Source organism: Lethenteron reissneri, chromosome 62 (genome assembly GCF_015708825.2).
Source record: "Lethenteron reissneri isolate LAM-NWPU_2019-01 chromosome 62, ASM1570882v1, whole genome shotgun sequence".
In the NCBI taxonomy this organism is placed as follows: domain Eukaryota; kingdom Metazoa; phylum Chordata; class Hyperoartia; order Petromyzontiformes; family Petromyzontidae; genus Lethenteron; species Lethenteron reissneri.
The window spans coordinates 1,610,840-1,624,371 of NC_083840.1; positions in this window are offsets into that span (position 1 = coordinate 1,610,840).

Consider the following 13,532-nt stretch of genomic DNA (forward strand, 5'->3'; position numbering starts at 1 on the left):
GATGGACGGGTTTGGCTCACTTGATGGACTGAGTCTGGCTCACTTGATGACTGGTCTGGCTCATTTAATGTACTGGTCTGGCTCACTTGATGGACTGACTGTGGCTCACTTGATGGACTGGGTCTGGCTCACTTGATGGACTGACTGTGGCTCACTTGTGGACTGAGACGGCTCACTTGGTGGACTGCTCTGGCTCACGTGATGGACTGAGTCTGGCTCACTTGATGGACTGGGTCTGGCTCATTTGATGGACTGGGTCTGGCTCACTTGATGCACTGGTTCTGGCTCACTTGATGGACTGAGTCTGGCTCACTTGATGAACTGGGTCTGGCTCATTTAATGGACTGAGTCTGGCTCACTTAATGGACTGAGTCTGGCTCATTTAATGGACTGAGTCTGGCTCATTTATTGGACGGTCTGGCTCACTTGATGGACTGGTCTGGCTCACTTGATGGACTGGTCTGGCTCTTTAATGGACTGGTTCTAGGTTATCACTTGATGGACTGAGACTGGCTCACTTGATGGACTGAGTCTGGGTCATTTAATGGACTGAGTCTGGCTCACTTGATGGACTGAGACTGGCTCATTTAATGGACTGAGTCTGGCTCACTTGATGGACTGACTGTGGCTCACTTGATGGACTGGGTTTGGCTCACTTGATGGACTGAGTCTGGCTCACTTGATGGACTGGGTCTGGCTCATTTAATGTACTGGGTCTGGCTCACTTGATGGACTGACTGTGGCTCACTTGATGGACTGGGTCTGGCTCACTTGATGGACTGACTGTGGCTCACTTGATGGACTGAGACTGGCTCACTTGGTGGACTGACTCTGGCTCACGTGATGGACTGAGTCTGGCTCACTTGATGGACTGAGTCTGACTCACTTGATGGACTGACTGTGGCTCACTTGATGGACTGGGTTTGGCTCACTTGATGGACTGGGTCTGGCTCACTTGATGGACTGGTCTGGCTCACTTGATGGGCTGAGTCTGGCTCACTTGATGGACTTATTCTGGCTCACTTGATGGACTGGGTCTGGCTCACTTGATGGACTGGGTCTGGCTCACTTGATGGACTGGGTCTGGCTCACTTGATGGAACTGGGGTCTGGCTCACTTGATGGACTGGGTCTGGCTCACTTGATGGACTGGTTCTGGCTCACTTGATGGGCTGAGTCTGGCTCACTTGATGGACTGGGTCTGGCTCACTTGATGGACTGACTGTGGCTCACTTGATGGACTGAGTCTGGCTCACTTGATGACTGAGTCTGGCTCACTTGATGGGCTGAGTCTGGCTCACTTGATGGACTGGGTCTGGCTCACTTGATGGACTGGGTCTGGCTCACTTGATGGACTGGGTCTGGCTCACTTGATGGACTGGTTCTGGCTCACTTGATGGACTGGTTCTGGCTCACTTGATGGACTGGTTCTGGCTCACTTGATGCACTGGTTCTGGCTCACTTGATGGACTGAGTCTGGCTCACTTGATGAACTGGGGTCTGGCTCATTTAATGGACTGAGTCTGGCTCACTTGATGGACTGACTGTGGCTCACTTGATGGACGGAGTCTGGCTCACTTGATGGACTGGGTCTGGCTCCCTTGATGGACTGAGTCTGCTTCACTTGATGGACTGGGTGTGGCTCCCTGGATGGACTGGTTCTGGCTCACGTTGGTGGACTGACCTGTGGCTCAATGATGGACTGAGTCTGGCTCACTTGATGGACTGGTCTGGCTCACTTGATAGACTGGGTCTGACTCACTTGATGGACTGACTGTGGCTTCACTGATGGACTGGGTTTGGCTCACTTGATGGACTAGGGTCTGGCTCACTTGATGGACTGGTCTGGCTCACTTGATGGGCTGAGTCTGGCTCACTTGATGGACTTATTCTGGCTCACTTGATGGACTGGGTCTGGCGCACTTGATGGACTGGGTCTGGCTCACTTGATGGACTGGTCTGGCTCACTTGATGGACTGGGTCTGGCTCACTTGATGGACTGGTCTGGCTCACTTGATGGACTGGTTCTGGCTCACTTGAATGGGCTGAGTCTGGCTCACTTGATGGACTGGGTCTGGCTCACTTGATGGACTGACTGTGGCTCACTTGATGGACTGAGTCTGGCTCACTTGATGGACTGAGTCTGGCTCACTTGATGGGCTGAGTCTGGCTCACTTGATGGACTGGGTCTGGCTCACTTGATGGACTGGGTCTGGCTCACTTGATGGACTGGGTCTGGCTCACTTGATGGACTGGTTCTGGCTCACTTGATGGACTGGTTCTGGCTCACTTGATGGACTGGTTCTGGCTCACTTGATGCACTGGTTCTGGCTCACTTGATGGACTGAGTCTGGCTCACTTGATGAACTGGGTCTGGCTCATTTAATGGACTGAGTCTGGCTCACTTGATGGACTGACTGTGGCTCACTTGATGGACTGAGTCTGGCTCACTTGATGGACTGGGTCTGGCTCACTTGATGGACTGAGTCTGGCTCACTTGATGGACTGGGTCTGGCTCATTTAATGGACTGGTTCTAGGTCACTTGATGGACTGAGACTGGCTCACTTGATGGACTGAGTCTGGGTCATTTAATGGACTGAGTCTGGCTCACTTGATGGACTGAGACTGGCTCATTTAATGGACTGAGTCTGGCTCACTTGATGGACTGACTGTGGCTCACTTGATGGACTGGGTTTGGCTCACTTGATGGACTGAGTCTGGCTCACTTGATGGACTGGGTCTGGCTCATTTAATGTACTGGGTCTGGCTCACTTGATGGACTGACTGTGGCTCACTTGATGGACTGGGTCTGGCTCACTTGATGGACTGACTGTGGCTCACTTGATGGACTGAGACTGGCTCACTTGGTGGACTGACTCTGGCTCACGTGATGGACTGAGTCTGGCTCACTTGATGGACTGAGTCTGACTCACTTGATGGACTGACTGTGGCTCACTTTGATGGACTGGGTTTGGCTCACTTGATGGACTGGGTCTGGCTCACTTGATGGACTGGTCTGGCTCACTTGATGGGCTGAGTCTGGCTCACTTGATGGACTTATTTTGATGGACTGGGTTCGGCTCACTTGATGGACTGGGTCTGGCTCACTTGATGGACTGGGTCTGGCTCACTTGATGGACTGGGTCGGCTCACTTGATGGACTGGGTCTGGCTCACTTGATGGACTGGTTCTGGCTCACTTGATGGGCTGAGTCTGGCTCACTTGATGGACTGGGTCTGGCTCACTTGATGGACTGACTGTGGCTCACTTGATGGACTGAGTCTGGCTCACTTGATGGACTGAGTCTGGCTCACTTGATGGGCTGAGTCTGGCTCACTTGATGGACTGGGTCTGGCTCACTTGATGGACTGGGTCTGGCTCACTTGATGGACTGGGTCTGGCTCACTTGATGGACTGGTTCTGGCTCACTTGAGGACTGGTTCTGGCTCACTTGATGGACTGTTCTGGCTCACTTGATGCACTGGTTCTGGCTCACTTGATGGACTGAGTCTGGCTCACTTGATGAACTGGGTCTGGCTCATTTAATGGACTGAGTCTGGCTCACTTGATGGACTGACTGTGGCTCACTTGATGGACTGAGTCTGGCTCACTTGATGGACTGGGTCTGGCTCACTTGATGGACTGAGTCTGGCTCACTTGATGGACTGGGTGTGGCTCCCTTGATGGACTGGTTCTGGCTCACTTGGTGGACTGACTGTGGCTCAATTGATGGACTGAGTCTGGCTCACTTGATGGACTGGGTCTGGCTCACTTGATAGACTGGGTCTGACTCACTTGATGGACTGACTGTGGCTCACTTGATGGACTGGGTTTGGCTCACTTGATGGACTGGGTCTGGCTCACTTGATGGACTGGTCTGGCTCACTTGATGGGCTGAGTCTGGCTCACTTGATGGACTTATTCTGGCTCACTTGATGGACTGGGTCTGGCTCACTTGATGGACTGGGTCTGGCTCACTTGATGGACTGGGTCTGGCTCACTTGATGGACTGGGTCTGGCTCACTTGATGGACTGGGTCTGGCTCACTTGATGGACTGGTTCTGGCTCACTTGATGGGCTGAGTCTGGCTCACTTGATGGACTGGGTCTGGCTCACTTGATGGACTGACTGTGGCTCACTTGATGGACTGAGTCTGGCTCACTTGATGGACTGAGTCTGGCTCACTTGATGGGCTGAGTCTGGCTCACTTGATGAACTGGGTCTGGCTCATTTAATGGACTGAGTCTGGCTCACTTGATGGACTGACTGTGGCTCACTTGATGGACTGAGTCTGGCTCACTTGATGGACTGGGTCTGGCTCACTTGATGGACTGAGTCTGGCTCACTTGATGGACTGGGTGTGGCTCCCTTGATGGACTGGTTCTGGCTCACTTGGTGGACTGACTGTGGCTCAATTGATGGACTGAGTCTGGCTCACTTGATGGACTGGGTCTGGCTCACTTGATAGACTGGGTCTGACTCACTTGATGGACTGACTGTGGCTCACTTGATGGACTGGGTTTGGCTCACTTGATGGACTGGGTCTGGCTCACTTGATGGACTGGTCTGCTCACTTGATGGGCGAGTCTGGCTCACTTGATGGACTTATTCTGGCTCACTTGATGGACTGGGTCTGGCTCACTTGATGGACTGGGTCTGGCTCACTTGATGGACTGGGTCTGGCTCACTTGATGGACTGGGTCTGGCTCACTTGATGGACTGGGTCTGGCTCACTTGATGGACTGGTTCTGGCTCACTTGATGGGCTGAGTCTGGCTCACTTGATGGACTGGGTCTGGCTCACTTGATGGACTGACTGTGGCTCACTTGATGGACTGAGTCTGGCTCACTTGATGGACTGAGTCTGGCTCACTTGATGGGCTGAGTCTGGCTCACTTGATGGACTGGGTCTGGCTCACTTGATGGACTGGGTCTGGCTCACTTGATGGACTGGGTCTGGCTCACTTGATGGACTGGTTCTGGCTCACTTGATGGACTGGTTCTGGCTCACTTGATGGACTGGTTCTGGCTCACTTGATGCACTGGTTCTGGCTCACTTGATGGACTGAGTCTGGCTCACTTGATGAACTGGGTCTGGCTCATTTAATGGACTGAGTCTGGCTCACTTGATGGACTGACTGTGGCTCACTTGATGGACTGAGTCTGGCTCACTTGATGGACTGGGTCTGGCTCACTTGATGGACTGAGTCTGGCTCACTTGATGGACTGGGTGTGGCTCCCTTGATGGACTGGTTCTGGCTCACTTTTGGACTGACTGTGGCTCAATTGATGGACTGAGTCTGGCTCACTTGATGGACTGGGTCTGGCTCACTTGATAGACTGGGTCTGACTCACTTGATGGACTGGGTCTGGCTCACTTGATGGACTGAGTCTGGCTCACTTGATGGACTTGTTCTGGCTCACTTGGTGGACTGATTGTGGCTCACTTGATGGACTGGGTCTGGCTCACTTGATGGACTGGGTCTGGCTCACTTGATGGACTGGGTCTGGCTCACTTGATGGACTGGGTCTGGCTCACTTGATGGACTGGGTCTGGCTCACTTGATGGACTGGGTCTGGCTCACTTGATGCACTGGTTCTGGCTCACTTGATGGACTGGTTCTCGCTCACTTGATGGACTGGTTCTGGCTCACTTGATGGGCTGAGTCTGGCTCACTTGATGGACTGAGTCTGGCTCACTTGATGGACTGGGTCTGGCTCACTTGATGGACTGACTGTGGCTCACTTGATGGACTGGGTCTGGCTCACTTGATGGACTGAGTCTGGCTCACTTGATGGACTTGTTCTGGCTCACTTGATGGACTGACTGTGGCTCACTTGATGGACTGAGTCTGGCTCACTTGATGGACTGGTTCTGGCTCACTTGATGGACTGGGTCTGGCTCACTTGATGGACTGGTTCTGGCTCACTTGGTGGACTGATTGTGGCTCACTTGATGGACTGAGTCTGGCTCACTTGATGGACTGGTTTCTGGCTCACTTGATGGGCTGGGTCTGGCTCACTTGATGGACTGACTGTGGCTCACTTGATGGACTGGGTCTGGCTCACTTGATGGACTGAGTCTGGCTCACTTGATGGACTTGTTCTGGCTCACTTGGTGGACTGATTGTGGCTCACTTGATGGACTGAGTCTGGCTCACTTGATGGACTGGGTCTGGCTCACTTGATGGACTGGGTCTGGCTCACTTGATGGACTTGTTCTGGCTCACTTGGTGGACTGGGTCTGGCTCAATTTATGGACTGAGTCTGGCTCACTTGATGGACTGGGTCTGGCTCACTTGATGGACTGAGTCTGGCTCATTTGATGGGCTAAGTCTGGCTCACTTGATGGACTTATTCTGGCTCACTTGATGGACTGGGTCTGGCTCAGTTGATGGACTGGGTCTGGCTCACTTGATGGACTGGTCTGGCTCACTTGATGGACTGAGACTGGCTCATTTAATGGACTGAGTCTGGCTCACTTGATGGACTGACTGTGGCTCACTTGATGGACTGGGTTTGGCTCACTTGATGGACTGAGTCTGGCTCACTTGATGGACTGGGTCTGGCTCATTTAATGTACTGGGTCTGGCTCACTTGATGGACTGACTGTGGCTCACTTGATGGACTGGGTCTGGCTCACTTGATGGACTGACTGTGGCTCACTTGATGGACTGAGACTGGCTCACTTGGTGGACTGACTCTGGCTCACGTGATGGACTGAGTCTGGCTCACTTGATGGACTGGGTCTGGCTCATTTGATGGACTGGGTCTGGCTCACTTGATGCACTGGTTCTGGCTCACTTGATGGACTGAGTCTGGCTCACTTGATGAACTGGGTCTGGCTCATTTAATGGACTGAGTCTGGCTCACTTAATGGACTGAGTCTGGCTCATTTAATGGACTGAGTCTGGCTCATTTATTGGACTGGGTCTGGCTCACTTGATGGACTGAGTCTGGCTCACTTGATGGACTGGGTCTGGCTCATTTAATGGACTGGTTCTAGGTCACTTGATGGACTGAGACTGGCTCACTTGATGGACTGAGTCTGGGTCATTTAATGGACTGAGTCTGGCTCACTTGATGGACTGAGACTGGCTCATTTAATGGACTGAGTCTGGCTCACTTGATGGACTGACTGTGGCTCACTTGATGGACTGGGTTTGGCTCACTTGATGGACTGAGTCTGGCTCACTTGATGGACTGGGTCTGGCTCATTTAATGTACTGGGTCTGGCTCACTTGATGGACTGACTGTGGCTCACTTGATGGACTGGGTCTGGCTCACTTGATGGACTGACTGTGGCTCACTTGATGGACTGAGACTGGCTCACTTGGTGGACTGACTCTGGCTCACGTGATGGACTGAGTCTGGCTCACTTGATGGACTGAGTCTGACTCACTTGATGGACTGACTGTGGCTCACTTGATGGACTGGGTTTGGCTCACTTGATGGACTGGGTCTGGCTCACTTGATGGACTGGTCTGGCTCACTTGATGGGCTGAGTCTGGCTCACTTGATGGACTTATTCTGGCTCACTTGATGGACTGGGTCTGGCTCACTTGATGGACTGGGTCTGGCTCACTTGATGGACTGGGTCTGGCTCACTTGATGGACTGGGTCTGGCTCACTTGATGGACTGGGTCTGGCTCACTTGATGGACTGGTTCTGGCTCACTTGATGGGCTGAGTCTGGCTCACTTGATGGACTGGGTCTGGCTCACTTGATGGACTGACTGTGGCTCACTTGATGGACTGAGTCTGGCTCACTTGATGGACTGAGTCTGGCTCACTTGATGGGCTGAGTCTGGCTCACTTGATGGACTGGGTCTGGCTCACTTGATGGACTGGGTCTGGCTCACTTGATGGACTGGGTCTGGCTCACTTGATGGACTGGTTCTGGCTCACTTGATGGACTGGTTCTGGCTCACTTGATGGACTGGTTCTGGCTCACTTGATGCACTGGTTCTGGCTCACTTGATGGACTGAGTCTGGCTCACTTGATGAACTGGGTCTGGCTCATTTAATGGACTGAGTCTGGCTCACTTGATGGACTGACTGTGGCTCACTTGATGGACTGAGTCTGGCTCACTTGATGGACTGGGTCTGGCTCACTTGATGGACTGAGTCTGGCTCACTTGATGGACTGGGTCTGGCTCCCTTGATGGACTGGTTCTGGCTCACTTGGTGGACTGACTGTGGCTCAATTGATGGACTGAGTCTGGCTCACTTGATGGACTGGGTCTGGCTCACTTGATAGACTGGGTCTGACTCACTTGATGGACTGGGTCTGGCTCACTTGATGGACTGAGTCTGGCTCACTTGATGGACTTGTTCTGGCTCACTTGGTGGACTGATTGTGGCTCACTTGATGGACTGGGTCTGGCTCACTTGATGGACTGGGTCTGGCTCACTTGATGGACTGGGTCTGGCTCACTTGATGGACTGGGTCTGGCTCACTTGATGGACTGGGTCTGGCTCACTTGATGGACTGGGTCTGGCTCACTTGATGCACTGGTTCTGGCTCACTTGATGGACTGGTTCTCGCTCACTTGATGGACTGGTTCTGGCTCACTTGATGGGCTGAGTCTGGCTCACTTGATGGACTGAGTCTGGCTCACTTGATGGACTGGGTCTGGCTCACTTGATGGACTGACTGTGGCTCACTTGATGGACTGGGTCTGGCTCACTTGATGGACTGAGTCTGGCTCACTTGATGGACTTGTTCTGGCTCACTTGATGGACTGACTGTGGCTCACTTGATGGACTGAGTCTGGCTCACTTGATGGACTGGTTCTGGCTCACTTGATGGACTGGGTCTGGCTCACTTGATGGACTGGTTCTGGCTCACTTGGTGGACTGATTGTGGCTCACTTGATGGACTGAGTCTGGCTCACTTGATGGACTGGTTCTGGCTCACTTGATGGGCTGGGTCTGGCTCACTTGATGGACTGACTGTGGCTCACTTGATGGACTGGGTCTGGCTCACTTGATGGACTGAGTCTGGCTCACTTGATGGACTTGTTCTGGCTCACTTGGTGGACTGATTGTGGCTCACTTGATGGACTGAGTCTGGCTCACTTGATGGACTGGGTCTGGCTCACTTGATGGACTGGGTCTGGCTCACTTGATGGACTTGTTCTGGCTCACTTGGTGGACTGGGTCTGGTTCAATTTATGGACTGAGTCTGGCTCACTTGATGGACTGGGTCTGGCTCACTTGATGGACTGAGTCTGGCTCATTTGATGGGCTAAGTCTGGCTCACTTGATGGACTTATTCTGGCTCACTTGATGGACTGGGTCTGGCTCAGTTGATGGACTGGGTCTGGCTCACTTGATGGACTGGTCTGGCTCACTTGATGGGCTGAGTCTGGCTCACTTGATGGACTTATTCTGGCTCACTTGATGGACTGGGTCTGGCTCACTTGATGGACTGGGTCTGGCTCACTTGATGGACTGGTTCTGGCTCACTTGATGGACTGGGTCTGGCTCACTTGATGGACTGGGTCTGGCTCACTTGATGGACTGGGTCTGGCTCACTTGATGGACTGGTTCTGGCTCACTTGATGGGCTGAGTCTGGCTCACTTGATGGACTGGGTCTGGCTCACTTGATGGACTGACTGTGGCTCACTTGATTGACTGAGTCTGGCTCACTTGATGGACTGAGTCTGGCTCACTTGATGGGCTGAGTCTGGCTCACTTGATGGACTGGGTCTGGCTCACTTGATGGACTGACTGTGGCTCACTTGATGGACTGAGTCTGGCTCACTTGATGGACTGGGTCTGGCTCACTTGATGGACTGGGTCTGGCTCACTTGATGGACTGGGTCTGGCTCACTTGATGGACTGGGTCTGGCTCACTTGATGGACTGGGTCTGGCTCACTTGATGGACTGGGTCTGGCTCACTTGATGGACTGGGTCTGGCTCACTTGATGGACTGGGTCTGGCTCACTTGATGGACTGGGTCTGGCTCACTTGATGCACTGGTTCTGGCTCACTTGATGGACTGGTTCTCGCTCACTTGATGGACTGGTTCTGGCTCACTTGATGGGCTGAGTCTGGCTCACTTGATGGACTGGGTCTGGCTCACTTGATGGACTGGGTCTGGCTCACTTGATGGACTGGTCTGGCTCACTTGATGGGCTGAGTCTGGCTCACTTGATGGACTTATTCTGGCTCACTTGATGGACTGGGTCTGGCTCACTTGATGGACTGGATCTGGCTCACTTGATGGACTGGGTCTGGCTCACTTGATGGACTGGGTCTGGCTCACTTGATGGACTGGGTCTGGCTCACTTGATGGACTGGTTCTGGCTCACTTGATGGGCTGAGTCTGGCTCACTTGATGGACTGGGTCTGGCTCACTTGATGGACTGACTGTGGCTCACTTGATGGACTGAGTCTGGCTCACTTGATGGACTGAGTCTGGCTCACTTGATGGGCTGAGTCTGGCTCACTTGATGGACTGGGTCTGGCTCACTTGATGGACTGACTGTGGCTCACTTGATGGACTGAGTCTGGCTCACTTGATGGACTGGGTCTGGCTCACTTGATGGACTGGGTCTGGCTCACTTGATGGACTGGGTCTGGCTCACTTGATGGACTGGGTCTGGCTCACTTGATGGACTGGGTCTGGCTCACTTGATGGACTGGGTCTGGCTCACTTGATGCACTGGTTCTGGCTCACTTGATGGACTGGTCTGGCTCACTTGATGAACTGGGTCTGGCTCATTTAATGGACTGAGTCTGGCTCACTTGATGGACTGGGTCTGGCTCATTTAATGGACTGAGTCTGGCTCATTTATTTGACTGGGTCTGGCTCACTTGATGGACTGGGTCTGGCTCACTTGATGGACTGGGTCTGGCTCACTTGATGGACTGGTTCTGGCTCACTTGATGGGCTGAGTCTGGCTCACTTGATGGACTGGGTCTGGCTCACTTGATGGACTGACTGTGGCTCACTTGATGGACTGAGTCTGGCTCACTTGATGGACTGACTGTGGCTCAATTGATGGACTGAGTCTGGCTCACTTGATGGACTGGGTCTGGCTCACTTGATAGACTGGGTCTGACTCACTTGATGGACTGGGTCTGGCTCACTTGATGGACTGAGTCTGGCTCACTTGATGGACTTGTTCTGGCTCACTTGGTGGACTGATTGTGGCTCACTTGATGGACTGGGTCTGGCTCACTTGATGGACTGGGTCTGGCTAACTTGATGGACTGGGTCTGGCTCACTTGATGGACTGGGTCTGGCTCACTTGATGGACTGGGTCTGGCTCACTTGATGCACTGGTTCTGGCTCACTTGATGGACTGGTTCTCGCTCACTTGATGGACTGGTTCTGGCTCACTTGATGGGCTGAGTCTGGCTCACTTGATGGACTGAGTCTGGCTCATTTAATGGACTGAGTCTGGCTCATTTATTGGACTGGGTCTGGCTCACTTGATGGACTGGTTCTGGCTCACTTGATGGACTGGTTCTGGCTCACTTGATGGACTGAGTCTGGCTCACTTGATGAACTGGGTCTGGCTCATTTAATGGACTGAGTCTGGCTCACTTGATGGACTGACTGTGGCTCACTTGATGGACTGAGTCTGGCTCACTTGATGGACTGGGTCTGGCTCACTTGATGGACTGAGTCTGGCTCACTTGATGGACTGGGTGTGGCTCCCTTGATGGACTGGTTCTGGCTCACTTGGTGGACTGACTGTGGCTCAATTGATGGACTGAGTCTGGCTCACTTGATGGACTGGGTCTGGCTCACTTGATAGACTGGGTCTGACTCACTTGATGGACTGGGTCTGGCTCACTTGATGGACTGAGTCTGGCTCACTTGATGGACTTGTTCTGGCTCACTTGGTGGACTGATTGTGGCTCACTTGATGGACTGGGTCTGGCTCACTTGATGGACTGGGTCTGGCTCACTTGATGGACTGGGTCTGGCTCACTTGATGGACTGGTTCTGGCTCACTTGATGGACTGGGTCTGGCTCACTTGATGGACTGGGTCTGGCTCACTTGATGCACTGGTTCTGGCTCACTTGATGGACTGGTTCTCGCTCACTTGATGGACTGGTTCTGGCTCACTTGATGGGCTGAGTCTGGCTCACTTGATGGACTGAGTCTGGCTCACTTGATGGACTGGGTCTGGCTCACTTGATGGACTGACTGTGGCTCACTTGATGGACTGGGTCTGGCTCACTTGATGGACTGAGTCTGGCTCACTTGATGGACTTGTTCTGGCTCACTTGATGGACTGACTGTGGCTCACTTGATGGACTGAGTCTGGCTCACTTGATGGACTGGTTCTGGCTCACTTGATGGACTGGGTCTGGCTCACTTGATGGACTGGTTCTGGCTCACTTGGTGGACTGATTGTGGCTCACTTGATGGACTGAGTCTGGCTCACTTGATGGACTGGTTCTGGCTCACTTGATGGGCTGGGTCTGGCTCACTTGATGGACTGACTGTGGCTCACTTGATGGACTGGGTCTGGCTCACTTGATTGACTGAGTCTGGCTCACTTGATGGACTTGTTCTGGCTCACTTGGTGGACTGATTGTGGCTCACTTGATGGACTGAGTCTGGCTCACTTGATGGACTGGGTCTGGCTCACTTGATGGACTGGGTCTGGCTCACTTGATGGACTTGTTCTGGCTCACTTGGTGGACTGGGTCTGGCTCAATTTATGGACTGAGTCTGGCTCACTTGATGGACTGGGTCTGGCTCACTTGATGGACTGAGTCTGGCTCATTTGATGGGCTGAGTCTGGCTCACTTGATGGACTTATTCTGGCTCACTTGATGGACTGGGTCTGGCTCACTTGATGGACTGGGTCTGGCTCACTTGATGGACTGGTCTGGCTCACTTGATGGGCTGAGTCTGGCTCACTTGATGGACTTATTCTGGCTCACTTGATGGACTGGGTCTGGCTCACTTGATGGACTGGGTCTGGCTCACTTGATGGACTGGTTCTGGCTCACTTGATGGACTGGGTTTGGTTCACTTGATGGACTGGGTCTGGCTCACTTGATGGACTGGGTCTGGCTCACTTGATGGACTGGTTCTGGCTCACTTGATGGGCTGAGTCTGGCTCACTTGATGGACTGGGTCTGGCTCACTTGATGGACTGACTGTGGCTCACTTGATTGACTGAGTCTGGCTCACTTGATGGACTGAGTCTGGCTCACTTGATGGGCTGAGTCTGGCTCACTTGATGGACTGGGTCTGGCTCACTTGATGGACTGACTGTGGCTCACTTGATGGACTGAGTCTGGCTCACTTGATGGACTGGGTCTGGCTCACTTGATGGACTGGGTCTGGCTCACTTGATGGACTGGGTCTGGCTCACTTGATGGACTGGGTCTGGCTCACTTGATGGACTGGGTCTGGCTCACTTGATGCACTGGTTCTGGCTCACTTGATGGACTGAGTCTGGCTCACTTGATGAACTGGGTCTGGCTCATTTAATGGACTGAGTCTGGCTCACTTAATGGACTGAGTCTGGCTCATTTAATGGACTGAGTCTGG